The following is a 19213-nucleotide window of genomic DNA, read 5'->3' on the forward strand; positions in this document are numbered from 1 at the left end:
GAGTGTCCCGATGGGTTGTTACCTACTCTCTGCCTTTGTTTTCCACACTTTCCCGCAACACACTCATTTCTTGCCCTCTGCAAATCTTCTCCAATCTCACCCCTTTCCTCCTCTCTTCCACCTTCCTGTGCTCCCTTTTCCAATGGACTTTGGTATTTTTTACCTACTCTCTCTCTTCCTATTTCCTTCCCAGCACTATCCTAATTAGAGGTAACTAGATACATTTTGTTTCAAGTGGTGAGCAAGACAGGGCCACAGGGCCTCTTTTCTTTATTTCTCCAACTACATGGAAAATACAAATAAATATTTACATTGATCGAGGAGTCATGTGAATTGGAATTTTTGTTTATTACAGTAGGGAAAAAAATGGAACATCTGAATCAAACAGGTTATCAGCAGTGTAGCTAGATAAGGTGAAATTCAAGGATCAGTGAGTCATATTTCCTTCAAACGACCCAATTGTATGCTTCTTAAATTATCAAACTCACAACTGTGTAGACAGGAACTCTAACCAAAAGGGAGTTTTTAGCATTGGAGTAATCTGAGAATGAAAAAGCATTTCAAATGTATGCCAAAACCATTTCTCATAAACAAGTAACAAATTCGTGTGTGTCTGTTCTTAGAGATGTTTATTTATCTCAGATGTCAGCAAATTCAAATGGGTGGAGGGGCTGGGCTCCTGAGAAGACTGAGTGAAAGGTATCTGTTTTCAGGGGTAACGAATAGTTCACTTTCTTCCTGTCTCTGTTGTGAGAAAAATGATAGTGAAACCACGATGATAAATAACAACTGACATTTGGCCTCAGTATGAGGTAGCAATAGGGAGTGGTAGAGAGTACAGCAAGTGGGAAAATATGTGTCCCATCATAGTGGGACACCCACCATTCAATGCCATCAGATTGTTTCCATGGGGAATGGGGTACAGGTTGGTAGATTTTCCAATTTTTCAAAAAAAGTGGGTGGATGCGGTAGCTCATGCCTGTAATCCCAGTACTTAGGGAGGCCAAGGCAGGCGGATCACAAGGTCAAGAGATCAAGATCATCCTAGCCAATATGGTGGAACCCTGTCTCTACTAAAAATACAAAAATTAGCCAGGCGTGGTGGTGGACACCTGTAATCCCAGCTACTGGGGAGGCTGAGGCAGGAGAATCGCTTGAACCCGGGAGGCGGAGGTTGCGGTGAGCCGAGATCACGCCATTGCATTCCAGCCTGGGTAACAAGAGTGAAACTCTGTCTCAAAAAAAAAAAAAAAAAAAAGCAAGAAATACTAATTTCTATGTGAAAGCTCTCAAGTTTAAATGTTGGCAGTTTATTCTTTGAATTTTAAATATATAACATCAATGTTCTGAGGCAACGTGTGACAACTGTGGATCACCAGTAGCCAAGCCCTGGTTTATGTGCTAGGTGTTGTTCTCATTAGAAGTCCATCACATAGGCCGGGCGCAGTCACTCACGCCTGTAATTCCAGCACTTTGGGAGGCTGAGGGGGGCAGATGACCTGAGGTCAGGAGTTCAAGAGCAGCCTGGCCAACATGGTAAAACCCCATCTCTACTAAAAATACAAAAATTAGCCGGGCGTGGTGGTGGACACGTGTAATCCCAACTACTCGAGAGGCTGAGGCTGGAGAATCGCTTGAACCCAAGAGGCAGAGATTGCAGTAAGCAGAGATCATGCTATTGTACTCCAGCCTGGGCGACAAGAGCAAAACTCCATCTGAAAAATAAAATAAAATAAAATAGAAGTTCGTCACACAGTGTTCTTTATGCCTAGTTACACGTTGGCAACTCTTTCTTATGTGTTACAAACCCCTGGTATAGACAGTTAAATTAAGATGAATGAGTGGCTTAGGAACATGTATCCAACATAGTCACAGTCTACTAGTTTTGGAGGCAAGCTGGGCTGGTTGGTTTCCAAATGACAATTCAAAGACAAGGAAATAATTTACATCAAGCAAAATACTTCCTTTACTTTGATCTAATTAAAGAAGCCATCAGTTTTCTCTGGGCCTTTACTTTCTTGATCATGTTTCTTTTACTTGCGCGTACCTTAAACTCCAGTTTTTGTGAAACTTCATTCTATATCTATAGGAAAATAGTTGTGATCTTACAGTTTTAATACAATATCTCCATTATGGAATCCGTCACTGAGAAAAGCTGGATTATTGATCTACATGGTTTCACTAGTATGGATGGGAAGTTGGTCTATACTCTTAAGAATTATGAGAAAAGCCTGCTTTACTACAGACATTTCACTTAAATTTTGAGACTAACATCTGACTATTGTGCTGATTTCTGCATGGTTTTAATGTGAAATGATATATTAATAGATGTTGAATGTAAGCTCAACATTAAGCAGGCTGGTCCTGAACCTCTTTGGCATAGTGTCTAAGGAGGGAATTCTGATATTCTTCCAGGATGGTCAAGAACCCTGCTGCATGAGAGTCAGTGTGAGTTAGAAATAGGAACAGGATCAAGTGACATTTTTGGAGGGTTGCGTTTTTAACTCACAAAAGACCTGTACATGTTTGCAGGCAGCAAATTAAAGAAAGTGGAAAGGGAGAAAGAGTGAAGACACCTGTGAGGGAAGGCAGCCTATCACTGCAAATGTCAGCCTGCAAGGGTGGCCCTCAGCAATATTTTGCAACTGCTAAAATCTGCTTTGCTAACGTTTCCTTTCTTCTTTCTCTGAAGCTTTTCTCATAGGTCAGCGTTTCCTCCAACTTGGAGACTCAAGTTATATAATCCTTTGGGGTTATTCTGTCCTTAAGAAAAATAAGTTAGTAAACCCCTTTCATTTAAATACACAGAGGGACCTTGAATTGCCATAGGAGGGACATGTGCTACCACTCTCCATTTCCATGCCTATGCAGACATTGCTAATCAACCACAGCTTTCTCTTTATCCCCCAAGGAGACCAGGCCCTGCCTTGGAATCTTTTCTAATATAGTGTCTTAAGGTGCCATGTCTAATCAATTAGAATTGTCTCACTGCTTGAAATTTATATTTGTTTTCTAGTGCTTTGTAACAAATTACCACAAGTTTATCGCCTTAAAACAACATACATTTTTTATCTCACAGTTTCCATGGGCATGAATTAGCTGGATTCTCTGCTCAGGGTCTCCCAAGGCTGCAATCAAGGTGTCCTCTGGGGCTGCAATCTCATCTGAGGCTCAGGGTCTTCTTCCAAGCTCAATGGACAGAATTTAGTTTCTTGCAGTTGTAGGCCTGAGGCCTTCAGCAACTAAAGGCCACCCATTGTTCCCTGCCACATGACCCTCTCCAGAACATGGTAGTTTGCTTCCTCAAGGCCAACAAGGGTCTTTTGCTGCTTATAGACTCTTCTTTAAAGGGCTCACCTAATTAGGTCAGGCCCACCCAGGATAATCTCTTTTGATTAGTTAAAAATGGACTGATCAAGGACTTTAATTACATTTGCAAAATCCCTCATTTTGGCCATATAACATAATCTAATCACAGAAGTAAAATCTCATCATATTTATACCCAAGGTGCAAGAATTATACACGGCTTATATGCCAGTGGGCAAGAATCATGGGGCCATCTTCGAATTCTGCTTACTACAAAACCTAATTGTCATCTTTGCAATAGAACTTCGATTTTGAGCTACTGGAAAGCTTTAAGTTTTTTTGTTTGCTCATTTGTTTTTGTTTTACTTTTCATTATGAAAATTTTCAAACATTCAGTAAAGTTGAGAAAATAGTATAATGAATCTTATGTATCTATCACCTAAATTTAACAATTATTAACATTTTGCCATATTTGCTTCATCTAATTTCCTATTGAAACATTTAAAAATAAATCAGACATTATGACATCTCCACACTAAATATTTTAGTAAGAGCATCTCTAAAATATAAGGACATTTTTCTATATAACTGTGTAATAAAATTAACAATGATCCCCACATATTATTTAATACCCAAACTATATTCAAATATCCCCAGGTAAGAACCAATCCTTAATATGCTCTGCATGCCTATAACCCTTAGCAAAATACCTGGCACCTCATCTACTCAATAACCGTCTGGGTTCCATCAAAATTAAACTCATATTAAAGCGATGGATCCCAAAGTCCATCTTCCCTAAGCCTTCCTCACTTCTTCCTTTCACCCCCAGAATCTGTAATTAAATATTTAGATTATTTTCTTTTTTAGTCCATAGCAATATAGTGAAAAAAATATAATAATCAAATCAAGGTATGAGAACAGTAATATGTTACCTGTCTTAGGGATATTTGAATTTTAAAAGAGGCCAAAGGTCACTGCAAAGACACACATGTGTGACACTGAGCAGACATTCGGGAGAAGGACCTATCTGGTGTCCTGTAAACCCTGTCAAACTGCTTACCTGTGACCTGCCCAGGTAAAGAGGAGTACAGACAGAGCAACAGCTCCGTGGGTACCTGGGCCTTCCACATGATGACAGCAGGGTCAGGGCAGGGCATGGGAATGAGGGGCGGTACAGATAACTGAGTGCCCTGAGAGCCTTTCTTTCCTTTAGTCTGCCACAGTTGGGGTGGGGGATTAAAGGAAAGAAACCCTAAATAGTATATAAGCTTTGACAACCGGGAGATTTGGCTTCAAATCCTGTTTCTATAACTTCTTAGCTGTTGGCCTGTGGGCAATTTATTCCACCTCCCTGAGTGCCCACTTCCTCAACCTTAAAATGGTTATTACAACAATACCAAACCTCCCAGTGTCATTGAGGGGGATTAAAAGACATAAAATGTCAAATGCCTAGCACAGTTCCTGGCAATGTAGCTATTGGGAGCTGAGGGCCTAAAATTGGTAATAGTGGCATTTGAGGCAGTATGAAGGGCTTACCATTTCCACCTGCACATTTTTTCACAAAATAATTGGAGAAATGTCATACTGGAGAAGGTATCCCCATCTTCCTCAGCGATGCACCCCACCCTCACATTCAGCTGGCTTGCACCACACCACACAGGAGGCAACACAGATACACTAGGGAAAAACCAATCTTGGCCCCTAGGGGTGTGACTCCTGTTCTTCTGGGAAAATGGAGTGTTTGCCCCTACAGAGGATCTCCAGGCTGTTTTCAGTACAAGTAAATGCAACCAGATGACAGAGCCCATTTGGAACTTACTGTTTCACCTCTTTAAAAAGTTGAACTCTGGCCTGGTGTGGTGGCTTACACCTGTAATCCCAATGCTTTGGGAGGCTGAGGTGGGAGGATCACTCAAGGCCAGGAATTAGAGACCAGCCTGGCAACATAGCAAGATCCTGTCTCTATAAACAATTTTTTCTTTTTAAGTTAGTAGGCATGGTGGTGTGTGCTTATAATCCCAGCTACTCAGGAGGCTGAGGCAGGAGGATTGATTGAACTCAGGAGTTGGAGGTTACACTGAGCTATTACTTTGCCTCTGCACTCCAGCCTAGGTGACACAGCAAATGGTGTCTCAAAAAAAAACAAAACAAACAAACAAACAAAACAACAGTTGAACTCTGTTAAGTAGAGCTTTGATGGAGGCGACCGCTGGGTAGCACTTTTTGTGGACTCCAATGAAAGGAATGGAAATGAGTTTTCTCTGTCCCACTGAAAAGACAACAGTGACAAAGCTGATATGCACTTGAGAGTAGGGAATCTGCTGTCTCAGAGATACCACTGGCGACTTCCTCCCAGTGTCAATGTGACTTAATTGTCTTGTTCTGCTTCGTGAGCCGTTCTCCTGACTCAGTGTGATGGCATTCTTAATTGTGACTGGGCAAGGGGACCTGGTCAGGCAGCAGTCTGAATCCCACAGACCATGCCCTGGACTGTGGTTGGGGCTGTGGGACTTCGAAGGAGGGCTTTCCTGTCTGCCACCAACCTGGGTTGACAATTCTACACAGGGAGGTAAGAACCCAGCTGGCTATTCCTCACTGCATGTGCAGCTCTGGAAGGCACTCTGATTCATAGAAAGAGTCTTAGATTTTCTTCTAAATACCACTGTCTTCAGATGAGAACCTGAAGCCAAGATCTAAGGGAGACAGAGGGGCTTGGGATAGGAAGAATATGTGGGCACCTTTCCCAGAGTCCTCCATCTGCACAAGGCTACCCACTCTGCAGATGGCCCCTGCTTGCAGAGAGATCCAGCGTCAATTTACAGAGTATCCCAGCTTCCTATCGGCTTTCTGTCCTGGCTTACCTGTTATCTGGCAAGGGTCAGGCCTTGACAACACTCATGTTTCTCCCCTGGTCTCCTCCCCTCTGGGATTTTGTACCAGCATGGGGAGGCACTGTGGTTGCAGATTGAGCTTTTCAACGTGGATACAAACACCCAAGTGTCCCAGACCACAGCAGAAACCGTGTTGCTGCCTTTCCCAACCTGCTGATTTGGTCTCTTGCTGCTGTTCTGACCATCAGAATCGCTACTGACTGACAAATCCCTTGTGCTGCGATTTTAGGCTTCAGGCTGGGCTTCTCTGCTCTGAAGTGGAGAAGAATATACCAGGCAAATTCCTCTCTTGGTTTCTATTTCCTTTAAGCTACAAGCTTAAAGATTTGAGAGGAGGTCAGTGAGGGGCTTACCCCAAGCACAAAAAAGAAAGAAACCTTTTAGAACGTTCTGTATAATTCATAGGTCACATATTTTCCTGGGTTTCAGTCTAGACACCTGCTAAATTTATCCATTAACAGCCTCATCCCAGACAACAGGCGGCTGGGCCCCACAAGGCCTGGGTTTCTCCCCAGTTCCGAATCTTGTTTACCAACAGCTCTGCCAATTACAGAGAATGCTACTGCATTTTGTTTTAGGGACCCTAGTGTTTATACTGGCATAAAATTATTTATATACCTTCAAACATGTTGTTACCTATTTTCTCATCATTCAGAAGAATACTTGCTTCTGTAGAAGGCTTACCCTCCTCCTTCCTGCCTGAATGATTAAATCCATGGGTACAATTGCCAAATGTCCAATTCCAGTTTATACTGTCAAGGAAGAAAAATGATGGGAAACTGGAGAATGGAAGGTACTTTGAATAATTCAAGGAGGTCCGTTGGTTGAGAAAGTGTTTTCTTTGTATGTACATGATCTGGACAGATATTTTAGCTGTCTCCAGCCAAGGATGGACAAAAGAGAGGGTGTGGAGGGAAAAGGAAAGGAGAGGAAGCAGCAGCAAATACAAAGACAGCTAATAAACATAAAAAAGAAAATGAAACCAACAGAGGGATTAGAGAACTCAGAACCTCGAAGGATTCTGAAGTCTGTAATTCTCAGGTTGTTTGTTTGATGAGGGATCTAAAGAGCCCCAAAAGTTAATCGCTAGAATGATAACTTGGTCTCTGGTTGGTAGCAGAAAATTACCAGAATAGCAAATTTTCTCAGAAGCATTAAGCTAGTGTATCAAGTTGGGGGTAAGGAGGATCTTAGGGAATGGAAAGCATCTTGAAATATGTTAGCCTAGATCCAACCCACTATGTGAGTACCAGTTTTTCCTCTGAAATAGCAAGATCCAAGAAATGGTTTCATTGTGTAAGAACATGTTAATTATATACACACACCTTACCCCCTCCTACCCTCCCTACACAGTTGTCAAAACTGTAAACTTGGGCAATAGCACTGAAAAATATGTCTTGATTTTGTTTTCATCTGATACAAACCTAATATACCCATGTTGTATAAAAATCAAACAATATAGAAACATACAACAGAGAGAAAGTCATCTAGAATTCCCAGCCCTCACCCCATGCAGCATAGCACTCCCATTTCTTTTGTAAAATATGCTAAATATATATACATATAACCTTTTTGTATAGTTTTTGTTTTAAAATGTTATCAATTCTCTATACATTCAAAAATAAAATTAAATAAACAAGTATGAGAAAAAATGCAAATTGAATGCAAACAGAAACCAATGAACTATATTTCAAATGAATAGCACAACTACATGGAAGAAAATGAAAAGAATTAATCCAAGTAACATTTGAACACAATACTTTGGCTAAATATCCTCAGTCAAAAAGCAAAAAAAAAAAAAAGTAATAAAAATAACCTTAAACTCTGTTTAGCAGATTTGTTTTTTGTAGACCACAGTTATAACAATTCTAAAACTATTTTGTGTATTGCAGAACTAAGCAAACAAGTACCTACATGATATGTTGGGAGCCAGAGTTCTCACTGTGGGAGAAGGCAGATACAAATATAAAATGAGTGAAGACAAAAAAGAATCCGATTTGTTGCCCTGGAATTAGAATAATCTAAATAGACAGACAGACACAGATATTTCCTAGCTCTGTCCACTAAAAGGATCTAGAAGCAGTAACACCCAATAGCAATGAGCGACCTAGTACCCAGATCTTGGTTTTTGAATATCAGTCACACCAAAAGGAATGAGGGCTCATTGGAAAAATTCTGATCCCAGGGCTGCCGCAGTTAAATTACAAGATTAAGCTGAAACACCTTGTGCCAGAAAATAAAGAAGTGCTAAAAAAAAAAAAAAAAAAAAAAAAAGAAAAGGAAATCTGTCAAAATGATTGGGGAGCTGCCTTGGAGGGGCTTCTACTGGCAAAACTGGGACAACGTGAGCATCAAATAAACAATGATGTTAATAGATTATAGCCCATTAAGTTAAATATCCATTTTTAAACATTAAAAATAAGAGCTAAAACATAAAACTTTTTTTTTGAGATGGGGTCTCATTGTGTCACCCAGGCATGTGGCGCCATCGCAGCTCACTGGAGCCTCACTGCAGCCTCACTGCAGCCTCGAACCTCTGGGCTCAAGCCGTCTTCCCACCTCAGCCTCCCAAGTAGCTGGGACCACAGGAATGTGCCACCATGCCCAGCTAATTTTTTGTAGAGACAGAGTCTTGCTCTGTTGCCCAGGCAGGTCTTGAACTTGTGGGCTCAAGCAATTTTCCCATCTTGGCCTCCCAAAGTGCTGAGCTAAATATATTTTTTAATGGGATCAGAATAATACCATGTTCTACAACTTACTGTTTCATTTCACAACATAACTTGGGTACCTTTTTATGTCAATAGAAATAAATTTCTTCAGACAGGATCCATATACCCAAATCCAAATGAAAGCTTGTAGAGTTTGAGACACTTTAAGTGTATCTAATCTGATTCACTTAAATATTAAAAAATGATTATAATTGTAAAGTGGATTGTATTGGTTGGGAATTGAACTATCCATGTACTTACTTATGGAGGCTGGACATCTGTGACTCTCCAGTCACGCTGTGCTGCTCTTTCTGTTTCCAGCTGGAAACTGGGCTATTTTAAAGGTCACGGTAATCGGGAGAAGGTATGCATATCTATTTTCAAAAACCTATGCCTCACACACTCTTTGAAGGGGAGATCTTTTCATCCTCCACCAAACAGAGAGTGATTTGGAAACAAGACCATTTCCAATCCCATCAAGGGTTGGCTCTAGGGGTGCCTGGTTTCTGAGGCATCAGAGAGGTTCTTGTGTTTGGGAGCAGGTGGCTTAGTTCTTACCTCCATTGCAGGGTGGGATGGAAAGAGGCAGGCAAAGCCTGAGCCAGCAGCAAGAACCAGGCAGTATCAAGAAAAACGGAGACTGAGATACTTGCTAACACTTTGAATTGCTCCTGCCCAAAGCTTGTTCCCTGAGGTTTGTTACAAATTGAGTGAAATTAATCCATTCCTTCCATTTTCAAGCAAGTAAAAAAAAAAAAAACAACACCATAAAGGATTCGCTTGCTGATACTGCATCAAAGGGAGGACAGTAAATTCATGTGAGTCGGCAAAGAACCCCAAGAGCTCTTCCCCTCTGTACCAAGGGGAAACTTTACTCCTATTAGGATGGTTTGAAGGGGGGAGGGAGAGTACTCTTGAACTCATGAGAGAGTATGAAAGCAAGTGTATGGGTCTACAAGCAACCCTCTAAATGGCATAGATGGTGAAGAAAATGCATTAGATGTATTTTTAAATGTTTTCCAACATTTTGTTATTAATACATTTCACATATAGAAAAGTTGAAATAATTATACAGTGAATATCCATGTAACTACCACCTACATCACATACCTAACTATGTATCTCTCTATAAATCCTTTAATAAATCTTATTTTTAATGCTGTCTAAATAAATTACAGACATCTGTATACTTTATTCTAAACACTCCAACATATATATCAGTCAATCTTTGTTAATAGTTTAAAAAAAATTTAGTCATGTTTATTGAGGTATAATTACATAGAGTACAGCATACTTTTTAAGTGTGCAGTCCTATGGGTCTTGACAAATACTTACAGTCGTGTAACCACCACAACAATGAAGATATAGAAGAGTTCCATCACCCCAGACATTCCTTCATGCCCATTTGGAGTTAATCCCTTTCCCCAACCCTTGTCAACCAGTGATCTGTTTCCTGTCCTTATCGTTTTGGCTTTTCCAGAATGTCTCATAAGCTGGGTACAGTAGCACATGCCTAAAGTCCCAGCTACTCGGGAGGATGGCTTGAGCCCAGGAGTTCTGGGGTATAGTGTGCTCTGCTGACGGGGTGTCTGCACTAAGTTTAATATCAATATGGTGACCCTTTGGGAGTGAGGGACCACCAGGTTGCCTAAAGAGGGGTGAACCGGCCCAGGTTGAAAACAGAGCAGGTAAAAACTCCTATGTTGATCAGTAGTGGGATCCTGCTTGTGAATAGCCACTGCACTCCAGCCTAGGCAAGTGCAATAGCAAGACCCCGGCGCCAGACGCAGTGGCTCACGTCTGTAATCCCAACACTTTGGGAGGCCAAGGTGGGTGGATCGCCTGAGGTCAGGGGTTCACGACCAGCGTGACCAACATGGAGAAACCCCGCCTCTACTAAAATACAGAATTAGCTGGGCATTGTGTTATATGCCTGTAATCCCAGCTACTTAGGAGGCTGAGGCATGAGAATCGCTTGAACCCAAGAGGCAGAGGTTGCAGTGAGCTTAGATCGCACCAATGCACTCCAGCCTGGGCAACAAGAGTGAAACTCTATCTCAAAAAAAGAAAGAAAGAAAAAAAAAAAAAAACAACAAGACCCCATCTTAAAAAAAAAAAAAAAATCTCATAAACGGAATCATACAGTATGTAGCCTTTTGAGTCTTGCGTCTTTCACTTAACATGATACATTTGAGATTCATCGACGATATTGCATGTATATTTGTTCCTGTTCGTTGCTGAGTAGTATCCCATTATTGGATGTATTCTTATACAGTATAGTTATTTGCAAGTGGTAAGATCTCTAATCACCAAAAAGCATGAGTAAACATGGTCATCAGAGGGGACAACCCCTGAGTTCCGGGGCACCCCCATTCTATCCATAGCTCTGGTCCTCTCTCAGGGGAAGCTCTGAGCAAACGAGGGACTCTGAACCCTCTAAGTCCCACTTCACCTCATCTGTACCCTGGCAATATCATCAGTGGCAACTACGCAGGGATAGTTTATTTAATAAGCAGTAAATGATTATGATTCACAATGTATTAGGCCAGTCATCAACCCTACGTTTTCTTTGACATTGTATATGATTATACAACCTGTACACAAAAACAGAGATCTTTCCCCCCATTTAAGACCTGAGCCAGGATGACATAGACAAGCAGAGGCAGGAGGATACAGAAGAACAAGGATGGGAAAAAGGGGAGAGACACTATAGTGGAGGCTGTAATGGTTCTGTCAAGCTAAGACCCAGTTGTGGAGAAACCAGGAGTCCCACTAGGTTTGAAGAGCTTTCTGGCTGTCTGGTTCTCCCACTCCATTTTCTTTCCCTACCTTGAGTTAAAAGTCTGTGTTTTCAATCTAAAACAATAATATCCTGCACACAGAAGGAAAAGAATTAAAGAATATCTTGATCTCTTAAGAAAAGCATATAGTTTGACTTCATGTTTTTAACCCAGCTTTTAACTGAGTATCCCAGACATCGTTATAATTCCAAAAAAGGACCAAAAAAAAAAATTTTTTTTGATTTTCTTCTATTTCCCCACAACAGTTAAAAAATGAAGATACCGGGTTTTTTTTGTTTGTTTGTTTTAAGATGAGAAGCATAATCTTCAGGGTAAGGTTACGTATTTTTTTTTCCTTCACCCTCACTCCCAATGCTGTCTCTATTTCTGTCATCTGAGAAGGTGATGTGGGGCACGGAGAGTCCCAGCTCAGGGTATGGGACTTGTTTCCTGGTCTTGCCCCTGCTCATCTGTGAGGCATCAGTCAGACCACTCACTGTCTCAGTACAGTCAGTACGTGAACATTCCTTTGTGTCCAGGCCAGAGTTCCTTCCTGGTTTCCTATCCACTCCTTTTATCTTACTTTTTTTTTAGACAGAGTCTTGCTCTGTCGCCAGGTTGGAGTGCAGTGGCATGATCTCCACTCACTGCAACCTCCACCTCCCGAGTTGAAGCCGTTCTCTTGCCTCAGCCTCCCAAGTACTTGGGACCACAGGGGCATGCCACCACGCCCAGCTAATTTTTTGTATTTTTAGTAGAGACAGGGTTTCACCATGTTGACCAGGATGTTCTTGATCTCTTGACTTCATGATCTGCCTGCCTCAGCCTCCCAAAGTTCTAGGATTACCGGCGTGAGTCACTGCACCCGGCCCTCATTTCTCTGAGGGCAACCTCTCCTTGCACTCTGCTGCCTCCAGTTGTACTAATCAATGGTGTCTTCTCTCAGTCTTAGAGCACAATTCTCAGGGCCTTTCCTTACCTCCTCCTACATCAAATCAGATCCACTCTTCCCCATACTTTCCCACCCTAGTGTGGACTAGATGAAGGGCCCAATGTCAACCTGATAAAATTGATTAAAACTTCACATTCTTAAGGGTGGAAGTGACTTCACATTCCTAAGGGTGGAAGTGATTTCACATGCATTATCTCATTGGAGACCCACAACTACCCTGCAGAGCTAGAAGGATCCGTACTATCCCTGCCCCCCAATTTTTTTCTTGTATGGAAACTGAAGCTCAGAAAGGAGTAAGACAGTACATCTGTCATTTATTAGGGGCAATATTAGTATTGTGTCCAGAATTGGGGGGTTCTTGGTCTCACTGACTTCAAGAATGAAGCCATGGACTCTCACAGTGAGTGTTACAGTTCTTATAGATGGTGTGCCTGGAGTTTGTTCCTTCAGACATTCAGATGTGTCTGGAGCTTTTTCATTCTGGTGGGTTCATGGTCTCTGCAGTCAAGAGTGAAGCTGCAGACTTTCGTGGTGAGTATCACAGCTCTTAAAGGCAGTGCGTCTGGACTTGTTTGTTCTTCCTGGTGGGTTTGTGGTCTCGCTGGTTTCAGGGGTGAAGCTGCAGACCTTCCTGGTGAGTGTTACAGCTGATAAAAGCAGCATGGACCCCAAAAAAAAAACAGCAGCAAGATTTATTGCAAAAACCAAAAGAATAAAAATTCCACAGTGTGCAATGGGACTGGAGTGGGTTGCCTCTGGCTGGTCCCGGCAGCCTGCTTTTATTCCCTTATCTGGCCCCACCCACATCCTGCTGATTGGTCCATTTTACGGAGAGCTGATTGGTCCGTTTACAATCCTTGAGCTAGACACAGAGTCACAGAGTGCTAGTTAGCTAGATACAGAGTACCAATTGGCCTATTTACAAATCTTGAGCTAGACACAGAGTACTGATTGGTGTATTTACAAACCCTGAGCTAGCCACAGAGTGCTGATTGGTGCGTTTACAATCCTTGAGCCAGACACGGAGTCACAGAGTGCTAGTCCTCCAAGTCCCCACTAGGTTAGCTAGATACAGAGTACTGATTGGTGTATTTACAAACCCTGAGCTAGACACAGAGTGTTGATGGTGCACATATGATCCTAGGCTAGATATAGAAGTTAAGTCCCCAGCCAGTTCAGGAGCCCAGCTGGCTTCACCCAGTGGATCCTGCACCAGGGCTGCAGGTGGAGCTACCTGCCAGTCTGGAGCCCTGCCTGCACTCCTCAGCCCTTGGGCTGTCAATAGGACCCTGCACCACGGAGCAGGGGACGGCGCCCATAAGGGAGGCTTAGGCCGCCCGGGAGTCCATCGCAGGGGGAGGAGCTCAGACATGGCGGGCTGCAGGTCCCGAGCCCTGCCCCACCTGGAGGCAGCTAAGGCCCAGCCAGAATTTGAGTGCGAAGCCGGCGAGCTGGCACTGCGGGGGGACCCGGCGCAACCTCCGCAGCTGCTGACCCGGGTGCTAAGGCCCTCACTGCCCTGGGCCTGCGGTGCCGGCTGGCCGCTCCGTTTGTGGGGCCTGCTGAGCTTGTGCCAGCGCCCACCGGAACTCATACCGTCCGGTGAGCGCAGCCCCGGTTCCCACCCGCGCCTCTCCTTCCACACCTCCCTGCAAGCAGAGGAAGGAAGCTCCGGTCTCAGCCATCCCAGAGAGGGGCTCCCATGGTACCCTGGCGGGCTGAAGGGCTCAAGTGCCGCCAGAGTGGACGCCAAGGCTGGAGGCCAAGGAGGCACTGAGAGTGAGGGCTGCTAGCACATTGTCACCTCTCAGTATCAGGCATTGTGCCAGCTCCCCTATTGGGCATTATCTCACTTAATCCTCAGTTCAACCCTATAAGGTTGGTAATTGTATCCATTTTGCAAGTGAGAGGCTGAGGCTCAGAGAAGTTAAAGGACTTACTAAAAATCACAGGCCACAGTGTGGCAGAACAGAGCCAACATTCAGACACTCATAAGTCCAGAGCGGGTTTTCACTGCTAGAACTCTAGGACTCAAGCTCAAATCAATCAACTCCTAATTTTATGGTTCTTCCAGTGGCCACGCTGTCTAGTCAGAAAATACACCCTACAATCTCTCCCCAAATCTCAAAACATGGGCCCGGTTGAAATGCACACAGCTCTGGGAGTCTCCGAGAGGCAGGACAAGGGCTGGCGATGTCTGAGGGCAGCTAAGGAGATATTTGGAAATCTATTGGAAACTGCATCTTCCTGCGCTGTGCTGAATGTCCAGGTATCTGAGAATACAGTGAAGGAAAATTAACCGAATATTCAAATCTCTACAGAATGCCTACCTTGAGTCCCTGAATTCTTTTTTATGTAGGACGAGGGTGGTAGGGGCCACTCAGAAAGAAATCTGAACACACAGAACCCTTGGACTTAGAGCTGGTGGGGGTCGTAGGCAGCCAGCCCACTTCCAACGGACGGTGCCCACTACCCTTTCTTCTCAGAACCGAGCCAAGAAGGATGGCTCAGCGGCCCGACTGGAGCACCTCTGCCTTCCTCGGCTGCTGGGTGTGTCTCCTGTCCACGGAACTTGCCTCTTCCCTCTTGTTCAGTCGGTTTCCCAACCTGGGAGCGTCTGCGGATCACGGTATTTGAGAGGCTGGGCTGAGGTGGAGAAGAGGGTGGGGCAGGAGCACCTAAGTCGCTCAAGAATTTGGTGACTCATACCCAGGGAGGGGGGCCCTCTTTCTCCCCAGCATTTGGGGTGCCCAAGGCTGTTCCCACCCTTAGCGGAGGATGCCCCTGTCATCCCCCAAGGTGTCTGCTCGGAGTGAGCCAGCTACAGGATGGCCACCACGAGGCCGGTTACGTATTTATTTCCTGCCAGAACTGAACCCCAAACGCTTTTCCTTCTGTGCTGTGCGTGAAAGAAACAGAAACCGCTGCACAGCATGTCTATATTTAGACCCTGGGCCCTGACCCTCCCACAGAGGTCAGCTTGTAGACTTTTCTTTCGGAGCCTGGGGATGGGTTTGTACTTCACCCTCGAGCGCCTCCCCCTGGGAACCCGCAGAGGGTTGGGTGGCTCTGCAGTCCTGTGTGCTAAGTGCTTTTCTTCGCTTCTCGGTGCTTGGGCCGTCTTGTAAGCAAAAGTAGGTGAATTGAATCCACCCTTACGCGATTGTCGTTTGCATCAAGATAATGCACGTGGAAATCTTTTGTGATCTATGCAGTATCACCCAAATTATTTTTTATTATTATTTTAAAAATAGAATGCATCAGCAAGTTCTTTATGAGCTTACTTTTTTGTTTTAACATTTGGAAATTGGAGCAGCTACTTATAGAAGACTTGCGGATCCCAGAATGTGCCGTTTACCTGAGTGGTTTCTTTTGCACTTGCTGTGTCAGGACTTGTGAGGCCGGTGATGTCAGCAAATCAGCAAACAGACTCACACCTGAGCAGCCCGGGAGTGGTCTAGGGCCTGTGGAGCAAGCCAGAGTGGCCTCTTCTCAGCCTCCTCTCCACTGGAGAGCACTTGAGTTATTATTTGTTTCCTCCAGACCTCAGCCTCTTACCTCCTGCCAAATTCCTTTCAGAGGCATTCGTGCTGTATGCCCCAAGATTTTCCTCTGTTTACCTTCTTTAAAGTTGGCATGGTCTTGAATTTTAGACCACCGTAATCTCCATCTGACAGTGAACGTTCACAAATTCAAAGCAATTGCAGGATTCATATTCTGAAATTCATGTAAATGATTTCTTTGTGAGTACACATAAAACTCCTTTCTCTAATATACAGAAAAAGAAAAATGTACAGCTGCTCAGGGTAACAAGGTATTGCCTTCTAGAAATTCTCAGGCTACTTGTCTTTAAGGATAAACAGGAAGCATTTATAATTAGTGTCTCCGTTGTTTGCATATTGAGCTTCCAAAATGCTTTAGAAGGTTCATCTTTTCAATCCGCCCTTCGCAGTCCTTTATTTTTCATTTGCTAAGCAGAGGTAAACTTGAAACCATCTCTATGTGACTTCTCATAAATCCCAATTAGTGAGATCTCAAATAATGAACTTGGCTCTCATTTATACATGTGACAAAATGTATACCTAAATAAATATCTAATAAAAGCTCCCTAATAGCAAAATACCATGAAGAGAAGCAATTTTCCTCTCTTTTTCACACGATGGCTCTAATTAATCATACAGTACAGAAAAATAAGAAACCTTTTATGTAGCTTTTAGTGGTTTTGTTCATTCTTTAGTTTCCATCTGTGAGTAGCATTCATTTATAAACCTGTCTTGCTGAGCACGATGCTTTTAAAAATGACTTGCTTGTGACTCAAAAACAAAAAACCCAACAATCTTTGTAACTTTTAATCTCATGCAATTTCTTCAGTTTCTTTTGTTGGTGAATACACGTACAACTTGGTTTTGAAATACCATATATCAAAGCACAACCAAATCATCCCTTGGAGTCGTGAAGAAGCTCATCCATGTATCACAGTCTTCTGGTCAAGCCCATATTTCAGTGTCTCCCACAGCTCTGATTCTTGACCTCTAAGAAAACCCACCCTCTCACTCTTCCTGAACAGTTGCTCACTAGAGGACTAAGGGAAGGGAAAGATTGCTCCTTAAAGTGAAAAAACAATGTTTTCCAAAGCCGTGTTGAATATGCATATTCATCATATCACAGGAAGTTTTTCTTTTAAACCTAATGTGCATTTTCTTTAATTTGTGTGGTTTTCTCAAGTTCAACATTCAGTTTTCGTTTTAATCAGTTATATTCTAAAAACAATGAAATGTTTTTCTCCTTAGAAATTCAATTTAAATTAAAAAGAACTTTTGTTTTTCCCTTCTTTTAAGGCACAAATAGTGCTGGGAGGGGGCGAGGGTAAACTTCTTTATCTGTCCCTGTCATTTTTTTTTTTTAAAGGTCCTGTTGCTTTTATACTTCTAACCCTAAAAAAGCCTTGTCATGCACCCAGTCTTCCCCTAGCTCTGGGCTTCCAGAGCACTGTTATTCAACAGAGAGTTTCTATGTAAATCCAAAGTACTATCTCCAAATAGCAGAAACCTTACCACCACAGGCTCTTATTGGAATTTGTCTGGAAGAATCCTAAAGCTAAATAAATAGAAGCTTCTAAATTACCTTTTTCCCCCCTTGAGTAGATCAAATTTTTAGAACTCCTGCCACCCACCTGTACACCAGGAGCTGTGGGTGGGAGCGGGCGTGAGGCAGAGAGGGCTTCCTGTTACCATTAAATGGTAAAAGAGACCTCTACATATCAACTATGGCCTCTTTTTCTGGACTCTTCTCCCGTCCATTTAGTGTGAATATTTGAAGGTTAAACTGAGCATGGCCCCACATGTCTGATTGCTCACCCATCGACATACAACCTGAAGTCACAAATTTGGCTTCAGAGAATGTTGTGGAGCCGAAAGGATGGCAACTTCAATTTTCAATAAATAACTAGAAACAGAGAAAATAGCTTTCCAAGTCATCAAAGAAAACCCATGGTGAGAAGGATATCAATGGATTAAAAGAGGCATAAAGAGGAAACTGAAGGCAAAGCATTGACAAAATCTAGAAACGATTATCAGCCTCAGCTAAGTCTGATACTCACCTGCTCCGTGGACAGAGTAGGGAAGCAGCAGTTACAAGTTATGAGAAACAGCGCTGCAGTATTGTCGGGAGGCAAGGTGAGGGCTTTCCTTCCTCTTTGAGGGTCAGTTGGCAGTCTGGGGGCACACTGCTTCCAAAACGACACAGAACTGTAAACCTTTAACAATGGTTTAAAAATCTGCATGCTTCTGCTCTGTTGCCTGCCACCACTGCCTGACAAGAGTGGTTCACTGCACTATGAAGAGAGGCTCCAGATGCTTAGAACTAGTGCCTCCAATCCCAGATGCTAGGTCCAGCAAAGGCTCCATGGTTCTGGCCTATGGTGGTGGCCTGGACACCTCCTGCATCCTCGTGTGGATGAAGGAACAAGGCTGTGACGTCATTGCCTACCTGGCCAACACTGGCCAGAAGGAAGACTTCGAGGAAGCCAGGAAGGCGGCACTGAAACTTGTGACCAAACAGGTGTTCACTGAGGATGTCATCAGGGAGTTTGTGGAGGAGTTCATCTGGCCGGCCATCCAGTCCAGCACACTGTGTGAGGACTGCTACCTCCTGGGCACCCCTCTCGCCAGGTACTGCATTGCCAGCAAACAAGTGGAAATCGTCCAGCGGGAGAGGGTGCCCACGGCACCACGGGTAAGGAGAACGATCAGGTCCAGTTTGAGCTCATCTGGTACTCGCTGGCACTCCCTCACAGATAAAGGTCATTGAACTCTGGAGGATGCCTGAGTTCTATAACCAGTTCAAGGGCAGTAATGAGCTGATGGAATACACAAAGCAACACGGGATTCCCATTCCCGTCACTCCCAAGAACCCGTGGAGCATGGACGAGAACCTCATGCATATCAGCCGGGAGGCTGGAACCCTGGAGAACCCCAAGAACCAAGTGCCTCCAGGTCTCTACACGAAGACCCAGGAACCGGCCAAAGCCCTCAACACCCCTGACATCCCCGAGATCGAGTTTTAAAAACGGTCCC

General features: G+C 43.6%; 1 protein-coding gene and 1 pseudogene across 6 annotated transcripts in view; both read left to right on the forward strand.

The window, feature by feature from the left end:
- RIPOR2 (RHO family interacting cell polarization regulator 2) overlaps positions 1-19213 on the forward strand; it is a 248951-nt gene that overhangs the window by 398 nt on the left and 229340 nt on the right. The gene's annotated exons all lie outside the window — the stretch shown is intronic.
- The window catches only part of LOC139363490 (argininosuccinate synthase-like), a 39372-nt pseudogene continuing 20164 nt past the window's right edge, over positions 6-19213 (forward strand). Inside the window, exon 1 of the transcript XR_011623963.1 lies at positions 6-19196. The product of XR_011623963.1 is annotated as an argininosuccinate synthase-like (transcript). The remainder of the gene's footprint in view (positions 19197-19213) is intronic.

The sequence above is a fragment of the Macaca nemestrina genome, chromosome 5, assembly GCF_043159975.1.
Source record: "Macaca nemestrina isolate mMacNem1 chromosome 5, mMacNem.hap1, whole genome shotgun sequence".
NCBI classification, from domain to species: Eukaryota; Metazoa; Chordata; class Mammalia; order Primates; family Cercopithecidae; genus Macaca; species Macaca nemestrina.